Source organism: Frankliniella occidentalis, unplaced genomic scaffold (assembly GCF_000697945.3).
Source record: "Frankliniella occidentalis isolate FOCC.00 unplaced genomic scaffold, Focc_3.1 Scaffold57, whole genome shotgun sequence".
In the NCBI taxonomy this organism is placed as follows: Eukaryota; Metazoa; Arthropoda; class Insecta; order Thysanoptera; family Thripidae; genus Frankliniella; species Frankliniella occidentalis.
In genome coordinates, this window is record NW_026267187.1 from 698,883 (window position 1) to 710,976 (window position 12,094).

Below are 12,094 nucleotides of genomic sequence, written 5' to 3' on the forward strand. Positions count from 1 at the left end.
AATCCTGGCAACCACCCCTAAGGGTGTGAATGGGGGTATCAAAGGTTCAAAAATTCTCCCAAAAAGTAATTTCTTTAACTGTTCTCCTCAGGAGTAACTCGTGAAAGTAGAGCCCTTTGGGCGAAAATTTCGTCCGTTTTGCTCTTTCTCTAACCGTTTAGGCGCTAGAGGGTCTTTTTTGACGGAAGTAAGCTAAAAAGTGCTAAAGTGAACAATAAGTTGTAGAAAAAGGCATAAAAACCGCAAAAGAAACTCTCCCCTTACCCCCCGAAAACGTTTTCTAAGCAGAAGGGTGGGTTGTAGTCGCGGTGCTTCACCGTTACATCCCCTTCTCGAGTCTTTGGGGCAAACTCAAAGACAACGGGTGTAAGCGGGCCGAAGGCCCGCTACATCATTCGATCATGTTCTTCAGCAAATCGCGTGACAGAAATGGTCGGGCCGCAGGCCCGACCATCGCCGCCGGCAGGACAAGCAGGCCCGGCCCCTGCCGAATGGAGTTGCCGGCGGAGCGAAGCGGAGCTGGCAACTTCGTTTGGCGGAAGGGCGGGCCTGCTTATTCACTTCCGTTTTACATAGCCTGGAACACCCTATTGTTTTACATAAAATGATGATCAGGTCCTGAAAGTTCCTCCTGGTGACGTTCCTTCCGGGATGTGACAATCACCTCCCACTCAGGACGTACTGGTGGGAGATGCTTATCTTCTGCTCAGGGTCTAAAAAATGTTGCGTTTTGTAGTCCTGTGTGACGTCCTGGCTGGGACGTCCCACATCCCAACCTGGTTGTACCAGGGATGTGTTCGGGAGTATGTTTTGTTGACTGGGTTCGGCCTTTCTAATATGGAAAAATGGAAAAAAATCTTTATTGTCGGAGGAATAGTCCTTTTGCCCTAAGTTATCGTGTGGACAGACAGACGGACTGATAGAAATAGGTTTCTTTCGACTGCTTTCGTTCAGTCAGCAAGGTAGATGTATGCCAGGCCACGTCTCGTGTAACAGGCTTTGCGTTATCCCACGAAACACTGTAACGCTATGACGGCCGTGGCATACATCTACCTTGGCCTCCGGTGCGTGCTGACACTCGTGTCCAGTACTGGAAAAACTTAAACGAGCTAGTACGCAGCAAATCGGAGGTCTTTGTGATTTCAAGATGGGAGGAGGCCCCTAGATCCTCAACGAGATTATAACCTTTCTCCGAGTGAGTCGTTTTGGTTGAGTAGTCCCTAGACCATATAGGGCATTCCGCTACAACACAATCGGAACCTGAAGAAAAAAAAACGTGACTACCCGATCTGTTTCCTCCTGAACACTGATTGGCCAAAGCTGGCGTGCCTGTGGCGGTAGGCCAATGAGCGCTCAGAGGGAAACAGATCGAGCAGTCGTGCTTTTCAGAACAACAGGCAGGAAACAGTAGCTTTTAATAACCCACACGTTTATAAAACATTGCACAAAATATAAACAATATCAAAATGATACGACCTACAGTTTATTCAAGTGTTTTGGGTACATTAAGGTGATTAAAACCTACTGTTTCCGGTCTATTGTTCTTCACCTTCTTCTTCACTTCGCTAATAGGGTGTTCCAGGCTATCTGAAACGGAAGTGAAAAAGAACAAACTCACTGATTTATCTGTATCCGTCAGCCCAGTATGAGAAACTACCATGGTAGTTTGGCCCGATCCTAACTTCTCAAATATTGAGGGGAGCTCGAAACTGATCTGATAGTTTCTCATACCTACACGGCCGCGGGGGCACGTGATTAGCTCGACCAATCAGAGCCATTACGGAAACAGAAACGTCAGTGAGTTTGTTCTTTTCCTACTTCCGTTTCAGATTGCCTGGAACGCCATATTCTGAAAAGGTCTATTCCGATAGACCGTTGCGACGGCATTAACGCATTTCGGTAAAGCTGAAATGCAGAAAAATTCGGGGAAGAAGAAAACGGAAGTCACCATGTTGAAGCATAGCGATTTCCGTTTTCTTCTTCCCCGCATTCTTCTGCATTTCTGCTTGATCGGAATGCTTTATTAGGCAACGGCGCAAAATTTTCTTTCAAATGTAATCTGGGCATGTTTTTCCCGGGTGGAAGGATCTTCACTTATTCTCTAAAAGGTTTCTGAAGTAAAAATGTACCCATGTCTCTAGTAAAAAGCTGGTAAAATGCAAGAATATTCTGAGTTTAAACCATTCTTAAAGCATAGAATTTTGCAGTATTAGTAAGGTTTAAGTGCAGAAGTCAATACTTTAAGTGGAGAAAAACTGCAGAAAAACTACCAGTTTTTTCGGACTACTACAGTTTTTTATCAGTTGGATGACAGTTAGCCTAGGCAGTAGAAACTGCAGTTCTACTTCAGTTGAATTGAAGTCAAAGCTCATTTTCAATGTTGTTTTTCCTCATTTTAAAATAAAAAGAAAGCAAACTTTGTACTTGACCTCAACTCTTATTATAAGTCAGAGGCAAGCATCCTCGGTAGTCTAATGTAACTGGATCTCCTGGCTACAATTTTAACTTGTGTCATCTACATTCAAGACTGAAGATCAGTCTCCTCTGTTACTTTCTTGTAAATGCAGTAATACTATTGAAATTAGAGAGCACATTCGCTGTTTAGGACTTTCTTTCTAGTGTAGGAAAAATGTTAAATAATGATGACTATGTTGACTCAGTTGCATCACTTTATTGCACGAAGTAAATAACTCCACTACATAGTCTACTCTGCACAGGGGGAAATAGGCTCCGAAAAATTGTACACCCGAAGTCGAAGTTCATGAACTTCGGCCGAAGTTCAGCCGAAGTTTACTGAAGTTCGCTATGTTAAATTTGATCGGAGTTCACCAAAATCAACCGAAGTTCAACGAAATCAACCGAAGTTCACCGAAATCCATCGAAGTTCACGCAGTTCACCGAAGTTCAAAATCAGACATTGAAGTTCCTCGAAGTTCATAGTTAAATGTCGAAGTTCCCCAAAGTTCAAAATAAATCTCGAAGTTCTCCGAAGTTCAAAATAAATCATAGAAGTTCACTGAAGTTCAAAATAAATAAGTACATTTTAAAGGCTGAACCTAGCGATTTTGAGTGCTTACTATAAGCGAGTCACCAGCTTTCTCAAAGCAGATATTTACGGGCCGAATTACAAAGATTACGGAGGGAAAATTTTGCTTTCATATCTCTTGATCAGGTCGAAGTTCGAGAACTTCACTCGAAGTTCCGCGAAGTTCACCGAAGTTCACCGAAGTTCTCGAAGTTCACTAGAGTTCACTGAAGTTCACCGAAGTTCACCGAAGTTCGCCGAAGTTCAAGGAAACGTACACCGAAGTTCAAGCCTATTTCCCCTTGACTCTGCATCTACCTTGTTGCGAGCATGATGTCACAATAATTCGCTTGCTTGGTTTACCCTTAAAGTCAATGATCCACAAAACGAATTTTCCCCTGAAAAACATAACAGTTATTATTGAAGACTGTTCAAACTGTGTATACATAAAAAATAAAGGACGTAGAAAAATAATTGTAACTTGTGCCTTACCTTAAACATCCATCGTTCTCAACATACTCAAATACGAAATGTTAGCTACAAAAGTTTCACAGCATGAAATACAAGCTTGAGTGCAACTGAACCCGTTGAAAGAGGTTTCGAATTAGTCATTACTCAACAGAATGTTAAACCAACTCAGCACTAAAGATACTTACCAAGTAGAGAAAGAACTTTAAAGTCACCTTTCAATTCGCTTCAAAACATAGTTGTTCAGTCTGAGGTTGGGGAACTTCTTCATGTAACGAAAGAAAACATGAGCCGTTTTTATGATGTCAGGAAACAACAAGGATACAGTATCACATTCCCGGTTTACTTACAGCAATTCACCCTGACTTTTCGTTGCATCATTTAGTAAAAGTCATTATGTAGACATGGATTTACTGCTATGATGTGAAAGATGTCCACGAAAGTGCTCCACTGATACTATCCAAGCTATGGGCCTAGGAGATGCTATGAAGTTAGGTTAGGCACACTTGAACATGTGTTGACTTCTGAAACAGACAAAAAGATTAATCAAAACATGGTTGCTTCTTACCGAAATAAAACGGGAGGCCACTAAATTATTGAGAAACGATAGAAAAGAAACGAGAGAGGGCAGCTTCAACAGCACCAGAATTTTAAAGTAAGAGCCTACGTACCTACGAGACTGTGACGCCTTATCTCCATTTTAAAAAGGATCCTGCAGTCAACAAAAGGCCACCTAGCTCTCCGAATTATCTTCTATCTCACACCTGATATACTTATGTATTAACAGTCAATAAACAGTAAATTACTTGTGACAAGTTGTTGACAAGCAGAAGCCTGTTGTCATAATCGGAGGTCTCCCGCCCGTGGTGGGTACTTCTGCAGTCGGCGCAGCGTGCATGACGGTGGTGTGACATCACGCGATGCTTTTGCTCATTAGGGGGCCGTTCAGGCACCTAATCTAACGTCAACATCATTTGCAACTTAATAATTAATTCCGTATAGTGTCACAGTCTCATTAACGTCGGAGCATAGCGGTTAAGAGTCTAGGGTTTTACCGTCAAAACGAATCTGTGGGCGCGATACGCACATTGCCCGCCAATGCCACTAGCCGACGTAACATTAACCTATTCAATCCCAAGTTTTAGTTGTTGTAAACTCAAGCTTTTTGCTGTTTCGCTATCCTGTTTTGTGATGATAAAGAAATGAGAAATAGTAAAAGCAAATGTGCCACTATTTAACCTAAAAAGCTTGCAATGGGCTTCATCAGAAGAGTGCTATCTTCAATTTCTATAGTTAACTGTGACTTGGAGGAACAGGAGCCAGAATATTGTAGTTATCATTTTTGTTCCAGATGTGTACCTAGTTGTCTTCGCAGCCGAAGCCGAGGGTCAAGCTGAGTTTCAAGGCAATACTAGGAGTCCAAAGAAATCATGCATTCATCAACAAGTATCCATTTTGAAACCCTTGATAGGTACGCAGGCATGCAGATTATATGATTTGAGTCTAACTGTTTCTATCAAAATACATGAGTTTTTGAAAGAACTATATATTTATGTTGCAGGTGAGTGACAAGGCGTAAGGGCAATCAGTCCACCATCGAAGATTAAGTCAAGAAGAGACAATACCTTCAAGATATATGGGGAAGTGTTGTGTACAACTGTTCAAATTTAAAGGTTATAAAACATCAATATTTTAGGAGCAATAAATTTGTATTTCAGAGGTAAAAGTTAAAATAATTCCTAATTCTCCTGGTCACCATCAGACTCGCTGTCATCTACATACTGAAAGAATGAACATTGTATTTAGAAACTTAAACAAAGACAATGCAGAAACTAGGGCAGAGGCTGAAATCTATTTGAAATCGTACCTGCATTGGCTCGTCTTGGTTTTTCTTCTCTCCGACGAAACTGTTCGCAGCCGAACTGAAGGATGATTGGGACAAGTGCGGGAACTTTTCAGGAACAAAGTCTATAAAAGGAACAATAAATCAGTTAACAGTGAAATTAAAATTAATATAAATGTAAGTTAAATAGACTTACTTTGAATGTCCATCATCTTTTGATATTTCTTGAGCATAGGCTTAACTACTACTGTCCCATCTGGCTGGGTCCTCTTTTGCCCGGCATATGTAGAGTCCTGAAGTCTCTTTACACTAAATGCCTGCTTTAATAAAATTCCAACCATTCTGCCTGGGCTTGAGGCATGCTTGGCAGTATTGTGGGCATTTCTGGTCACAAGTAGTTTCTTCCCAATAAGAACCTTAGAGGGTTTTAAATTTGATTCGATTTTTGCTAGCACTGAACTGAATGAGAAATTAGAAGAAATTTGATAACTTACTTTGTTTGGAGTGTCGTGGGAAGCAAGAGGTTCTGATCTACTTCTTGGAGTCCTCGGGCTCCCAACAACTTCTCGCATCACATTGACAAGTTCCTTGAGAACTGTAAAACAAACAAAATTTAACTAGTATCAAATAGCAAATAGCAAATAGCAAATAAATAAACAAAAAAAATCACCATTGTTTGATGCAAGTGAGGGAGTGCTTGTGGCAGCGTTTGAAGGTGGGGATGAAGCACTTGAACCATGTGAATCGTCATTAGGATGCTGCTCCAGTTGCAGCATCTTTTGCTTCAAAAAGTCCTCATTATCTGAAATACATTAAAATGAATTAACATAATGTTTGCCACTTGAATCTAAAGATTCATAGATATGTCAAAGAATAGAAATGTTGGTATGCGTATTAGTCAGACATACAACATGTGTTTCATACATTTAACGAAAACAAAGACAATGAGGTTCTTGGCAAATAAGAGCAACAAGAGCTTTAACATAGTAGCCCAAGCAACACGGAACAGTCACTTTTAGTGATATGACTGACAGTAAAATGACTCAAAGTTTATAGAGAGTACTCACCACTAACTTCAAGGACTTCAGCCTCATAAATGGGCAAACCAGACCGTGGTTGAGGTGGCTTCCTCCATTCAACCACATAGGAATCTTCAAACAGAGCACCGCTGGGGTCGAAATTGCGTACCACTCGACGTGCACGTTGTGGGTGAGGGTGTCCTTGCAATCGCCGGACAACCACTTCACGAGAGCAAACTGTTGCCGCGTTTTCGAGTTAGAGAGCGGGCCGTTTCCCTCGTGCGAAGTACTAGCAGTAGTATTGCTGCTTCCCTCCCTAACATTATTGCCTCGAACGTTCTTCGACCTCATGGTGCTGAGGAACGTGAGCCGTAACAAAAGCACAACAGAGCAATGCGCCAAACACGCGAGAGAACGTATAGATTCCCCAAACTGTCAAATAACTACAGGACGTACGAGTCCGGGCGTCAACACTCAACTTCACACTGACACTCTGAACAGGGGGTAGCAACGAGGCGCTTCTGAGTGACCCCATGCGGTAGCGAGGCCCGGCCCCCCACCACCGGCCTCGGCGCGCCGCGGCCGGAGCCGGGCGAGCCGCGCCCGATTGCAGCGCTTCAGTAAATTCAACCATATTCTATCAAAACGTCTCAAAAACTATGACAACGAATAATGAATCGAAAGGGGAGGAGTTAAGCTACATCCCAGTGTGCCTGCGAACTAGTTTCGGTCGTCCGAAGTGAGTTTAAAGATAGTCTGAAGGCAGAGCAAGCTCGACGTGTCCCGGCCGGCCCGTGCACGCATCTCGTATTGTTAAAATTTCTCCGCGATTTCGCTATGGATCAAATTTCTGCGGTGCTCTGGTGAAAGTAGACTAAATTTGTGAGAGCACTGACTATAAGCGAGGCTGATCGGCCAACGAAAAAGGTTCGAAATCAGTGTTTGTTTTTTAGGTTATGTTTTGGTTGCTACGAACACCATTCAAACAAACACTGTTTTCGAACCTTCTTCGTTGACCGATCAGCCTCGCTTATAGTCAGTGCTCTCACAAATTTAGTCTACTTTCACCAGAGCACCGCAGAAATTTGATCCATAGCGAAATCGCGGAGAAATTTTAACAATACGAGATGCGTGCACGGGCCGGCCGGGACACGTCGAGCTCGCTCTGCCTTCACACTATCTTTAAACTCACTTCGGACGACCGAAACTAGTTCGCAGGCACACTGGGATGTAGCTTAACTCGCCCTTTCGATTCATTATTCGTTGTCATAGTTTTTGAGACGTTTTGATAGAATATGGTTGAATTTACTGAAGCGCTGCAATCGGGCGCGGCTCGCCCGGCTCCGGCCGCGGCGCGCCGAGGCCGGTGGTGGGGGGCCGGGCCTCGCTACCGCATGGGGTCACTCAGAAGGGCCGCGTTGCCGCCCCCTGCTCTGAATGACTGATCCTGGGCAGCAGACTGCTGCTCAATTTATTGCAGTTTTCACCGCCCTCTGATGGTCTTCCCTCCAATCTCAAAATCACTGGCCGGAACATCGAGACAGATGATGTATAGTCTGGCGGAAAGAGGAAGAAACAGGTGTTCCCCCCCCCCTTCTTTCTTTCTCTGCACCCTTGCACCCACACTCCCAGCTGCTCCCAGCTCAGTCACTGTGAAGTTACTGACAGGAAAACACCACAACGCCATCACCATCATGTCTTCAGAACAAGCTGGAGAATTAAGGGTATCGTTCTATTTGGCAGTGAAGGCACTTGATGAAACTGACGATGGGTACCTCACGTTGAGGACCAGTGTGGCTATCAATAAGTTCAAGCGTTTTGTGCCGGGCTCTATCTGTACCTTGAGCACTGTTACTCCCGCCGTGGTTCTTGGAGTCGGATGTAAGCAGTAAAACTTTGTGCATGATTGGTTGGCTGAGCGATTAGCGAAGCCTATTACTCCGTCTGGTCGAAAAAAACTTTGTCTGTCTGTCTGTCTGTCTGCACGTCTGTCTGTCTGTCTGTCTGTCCGCACGATAACTCGAGAACGAATTGAGCGAGCGACCTGGGATTTTTAGGGTCGTTTTGTGTTATAAAAAGACAGATCGAGTTCGAAGATGAGCATTCTAGCTCAAAAATTGGATTTTTAAAAAATCAAAAACAACGGGTCCCAAAAATGACGTTTTTTAAAAATATTTTTTTTATGGTTTCCTAAGGGGTAACTCATCAAAGTAGTGCCCAATATGGGCGAAAATTTTGTCCGTTTTGCTCTAGCTCAAACCGTTCAGGCGCTTGAGGGTATTTTTAACGAAAATAAGCGAAAATTGTTCAACTCTGTATGCTTAGTCGAGGTGACGGGACGTTGACGGGCCGTAGGCCTGCATCTTTGTGTACATTTTCCAACCACCCGACTCGGGTGTCAGCGCCGCAGGCCAAGGTAGATGTATGCCAGGCGCGTCGCAGCGTAACAGTGTTTCGTGAGATATCGCGAAGCCTGTTACGCGAGACGTGGTCTGGCGTACATCTACCTTGTATTTGGTGGAGCGGAGCACCTCTAGTTGTTTGTATTTTGTAGATACCTTTGAAGAGGCCACTGCAAGATCAGCCGCATACCAAGCAGCAGTTAAGAAAGCGGAGAGAACTGGCTCTGGTGACTTATAAAATCTGCTATACTACGGTAAAAATAATTGTACTGCACCCCTTGTTAAAGCACTTCCATCACTTCACTTGGAGTGATCTACGATTACATATTAATATCATGTTATATTTTCCCTTTGCTTTCAGGAACTATATCTTGCTGGCCTACATTTTACTTTTTCTCATAATTTTATTGTTTCTGATTTTTTAGTTTGTAATTGACAAAGCGGAATGAAGCAGACATCTGTATATAGTCTCGTGTTTCTAAAGTAATACTACTTAAGTAACGTCTAGCTGAATAGTACTTTATTATTTAAGATATGTTTCAATATATTATTGCCTGAGAGTTGTGTATATCAACAGCCTCTCTACAGGCCTTAAAATTAAATAATTGTGATACTAGTAAAAAAAATTGAGTTGTAAAAATTGTCCCTTTTTTCAAAGTTCAAAGAAAATAACCATAAGTCCCGTGTTCATGCTGTGAGATTTAAGGTTTATAGTCATTTTCTCACAGCTCTCGAAAGCTTACACAAACCTGGCCAACACGACTTATGTATAAAAGTGCATGATTTGGTCTGCTCCAATACGGCTATGAGTTTCCATCAAATTCGAATAAAATTAACACCAGATCATTTGATTGTTTATTTTTAACATACCTATACATTGTCTAAGACTATTGACAATTTTATTCTTGAGTGTTGTAAAGTATGTTGTGACCAATGTTAACCAGCGAATATTTATCAACGTGTGAAACAAGAAATAACAAGCATTCTTTAAAGCAAAGTTGTAGATTTATTCAGAGTAACCATCAATGTTAAAAATTACAACGGTTAATCACTGCAGAATGGTCTGGTAATTTTTAAACAGTGTGATCCTGTAGGCTGGATTGAGTATCTTATACTTGGAAATTTTTTATTTTCGAGCAGTGTCAGGTCTCTTTTCCTCAAATACCAGTTCAACAGGCTTTGTATGTAAAGTAACCTTGAGCATAGATTTAATTAAACCAAAGATATACAAGATGAAAGTCTTCACTAATTACAATATTAGTTCACTCATCACATCCAACAGATGAGAAACAAGTACTTAGAATACAAAAGAAGTATACAGTTATAAAAAGGAAGCAATTAAAAATAAAAGTAGTTGAGTTTAAGATAACATCTCCATGGTCAACACGTTAACACAAGAAAATATAAGTGTTTCATTTTGAAATTCAATGCCAAATGATAATAGTTTTGTTCTAAAGGCTGATAAAGAAATACATCTTAAAGTACTTTCATAATTAAGATTAAATATTCTGTAATGAGGCAGATGAGCACCTTCACATAATTTAAAACTGTTTTTCTCAATTAAAAAATGGCCCAGGGCAAAACATTTCTCACCAATCACTACTAACATGTGAATTTGGAAAACATTGTCATTCTCCAACAGAACGATACTATTTTCTTGCTTACTTACTCTAGAATAACTACAAGCATGGTATAATTCATTATCAACAACACATCTGTCATAAAATGGATACTCTTTATCACAGTTAATGTTTACACCAAATCTAGCAAATGCTCGAGCACATTCAATTGGAAGTAACTTAATTTTTGGTACACCAAGGAGATCAACAACTCCAATAGTCAGATGGGGTGGAGCTAACTTTTTCCCTGATGTCAACATCCTGTTTAAGTACTGCTTTTAACATTCACTCATGGCGAACCAAAGATCATATTTCATTGTTTTTAGAGCTATTTTTAATTGGATTAGTTTTGCAAATCTGTTGGGGTATGCCATTACTGCTTTTCACAGTATTTTTTATCTCCCCGTTAAAACTTTCATAGAGAAACGCTGAGTGCGTAGAAGGCTGAGCAAAGTTCTCTACACTCCTCTCAAGGTGAGTGAGTAAATGAATACTGAATGTTACATGGACTTTTCCATAAAGATTTTCAATTTGTAAATTAAATTGTTTCAAAAACTGGCCAGCATACACAAGGTCACATTTAGAAACGGAGTTCTGCATAAGCATAACTATTCCTGACACTAAAAGACCCCAGTGATTAAGATACTTATTAGGTAAAATACCTTTCAGCACAGGCAAGCTGTAAAACAAAACCCAATAAAACCACTCATGGCCCCTGTAGTCTGACCTCTCAGAGAGTGAGCGTGGGGCTCTTGAAACGTCATTTGTTGGAGTTATGGCCAAAAGGCGTTTGTCAACCTCCTTAAACTTGTGACTTATACTAAAAGGCTTGGAGCTGTACTTGCTGTGGAACCATAAATTAGCAAAGCGCTTAGAGGCATTTACTAATGCATGAAACAAATCTAAGTCTAAATAATCAATTATATTAAAATCAGGAATATCAGATAAAATGGCGAACCCTCTGATACCTCGTTGACGTTTCCCTGTTGTGTCTGCTCTTCTAGCTAGTTCCAATGTCTCTTCATGTGTTCTGGGTGGATATTCTCTCTGAGTGATGCTGTATGATCTTGTCTTGCCTCTCTGGTGTTTCATTTTAATTCCGGGATGATAGCGAATACCACAGCCAAACATTCCTGGAAGAAAAATTTAATTGATTACTCTGAAATTCTGTAAAAATTATACCTTCTAAAAGAAACAATTATTCCTTCTCTTACCATTAAACTGAGTTGAATTTCTTAACAAGGGCCGAGCCACAGAATCGCTAATGCACATGAGCCCTTTAACAGGCATGGTTTTTGTAGTGCCATTAGACTTAAATGAGATTCCACTTATTGACAAGTCACAACACTCTTTAACAAATGGTTTCATGTACTCATTCATAATAGGCTTTTTCTTCCCAAACCAAACGCATGCCATCAGCATATTAGATCTTCTGATTTTTATTGGTAGTTCATTTATCGTTAAAAGTATTGGCAGAGCAGAGTTCTTGCTTGTGGTGGCAACCTGCAGTCCATCAATAAAAAAATTAAAAGATAAACAACCATCAGGTACATTCTTCTTATAGATCCTTCCATCAAAGATATCTTCATAGCAGCCTTTTGTCAACTTCACTCTGTTGGCATGGTTAACTAAATGGTCCGCTAACTAAAGGAACATCTTGATTATATCATGGATACTAATATGCAACTGATAACTTTTGCAAACAGTTTCTTCTTCTT

The 12,094-nt window shown here is 41.2% G+C and overlaps 1 long non-coding RNA gene across 5 annotated transcripts; it reads right to left on the reverse strand.

The window, feature by feature from the left end:
- Positions 1–2,651: 2,651 nt before the first annotated feature.
- Positions 2,652–4,231, reverse strand: LOC113213672 (uncharacterized). 5 transcript variants are annotated; one of them, XR_003303774.2, is made up of 5 exons: positions 4,165–4,231; positions 3,844–4,017; positions 3,682–3,758; positions 3,518–3,603; positions 2,652–3,423 (listed from the first exon to the last, which is right to left on the reverse strand). It is a non-coding gene; the product is annotated as an uncharacterized LOC113213672 (long non-coding RNA). The 5 variants fall into 5 exon arrangements; XR_003303773.2 differs by lacking the exon at positions 4,165–4,231 and adding an exon at positions 4,137–4,160; XR_008011171.1 differs by lacking the exon at positions 4,165–4,231 and adding an exon at positions 4,062–4,154 and having other exon boundaries at positions 3,844–3,976.
- Between the last annotated feature and the right edge of the window lie 7,863 nt (positions 4,232–12,094).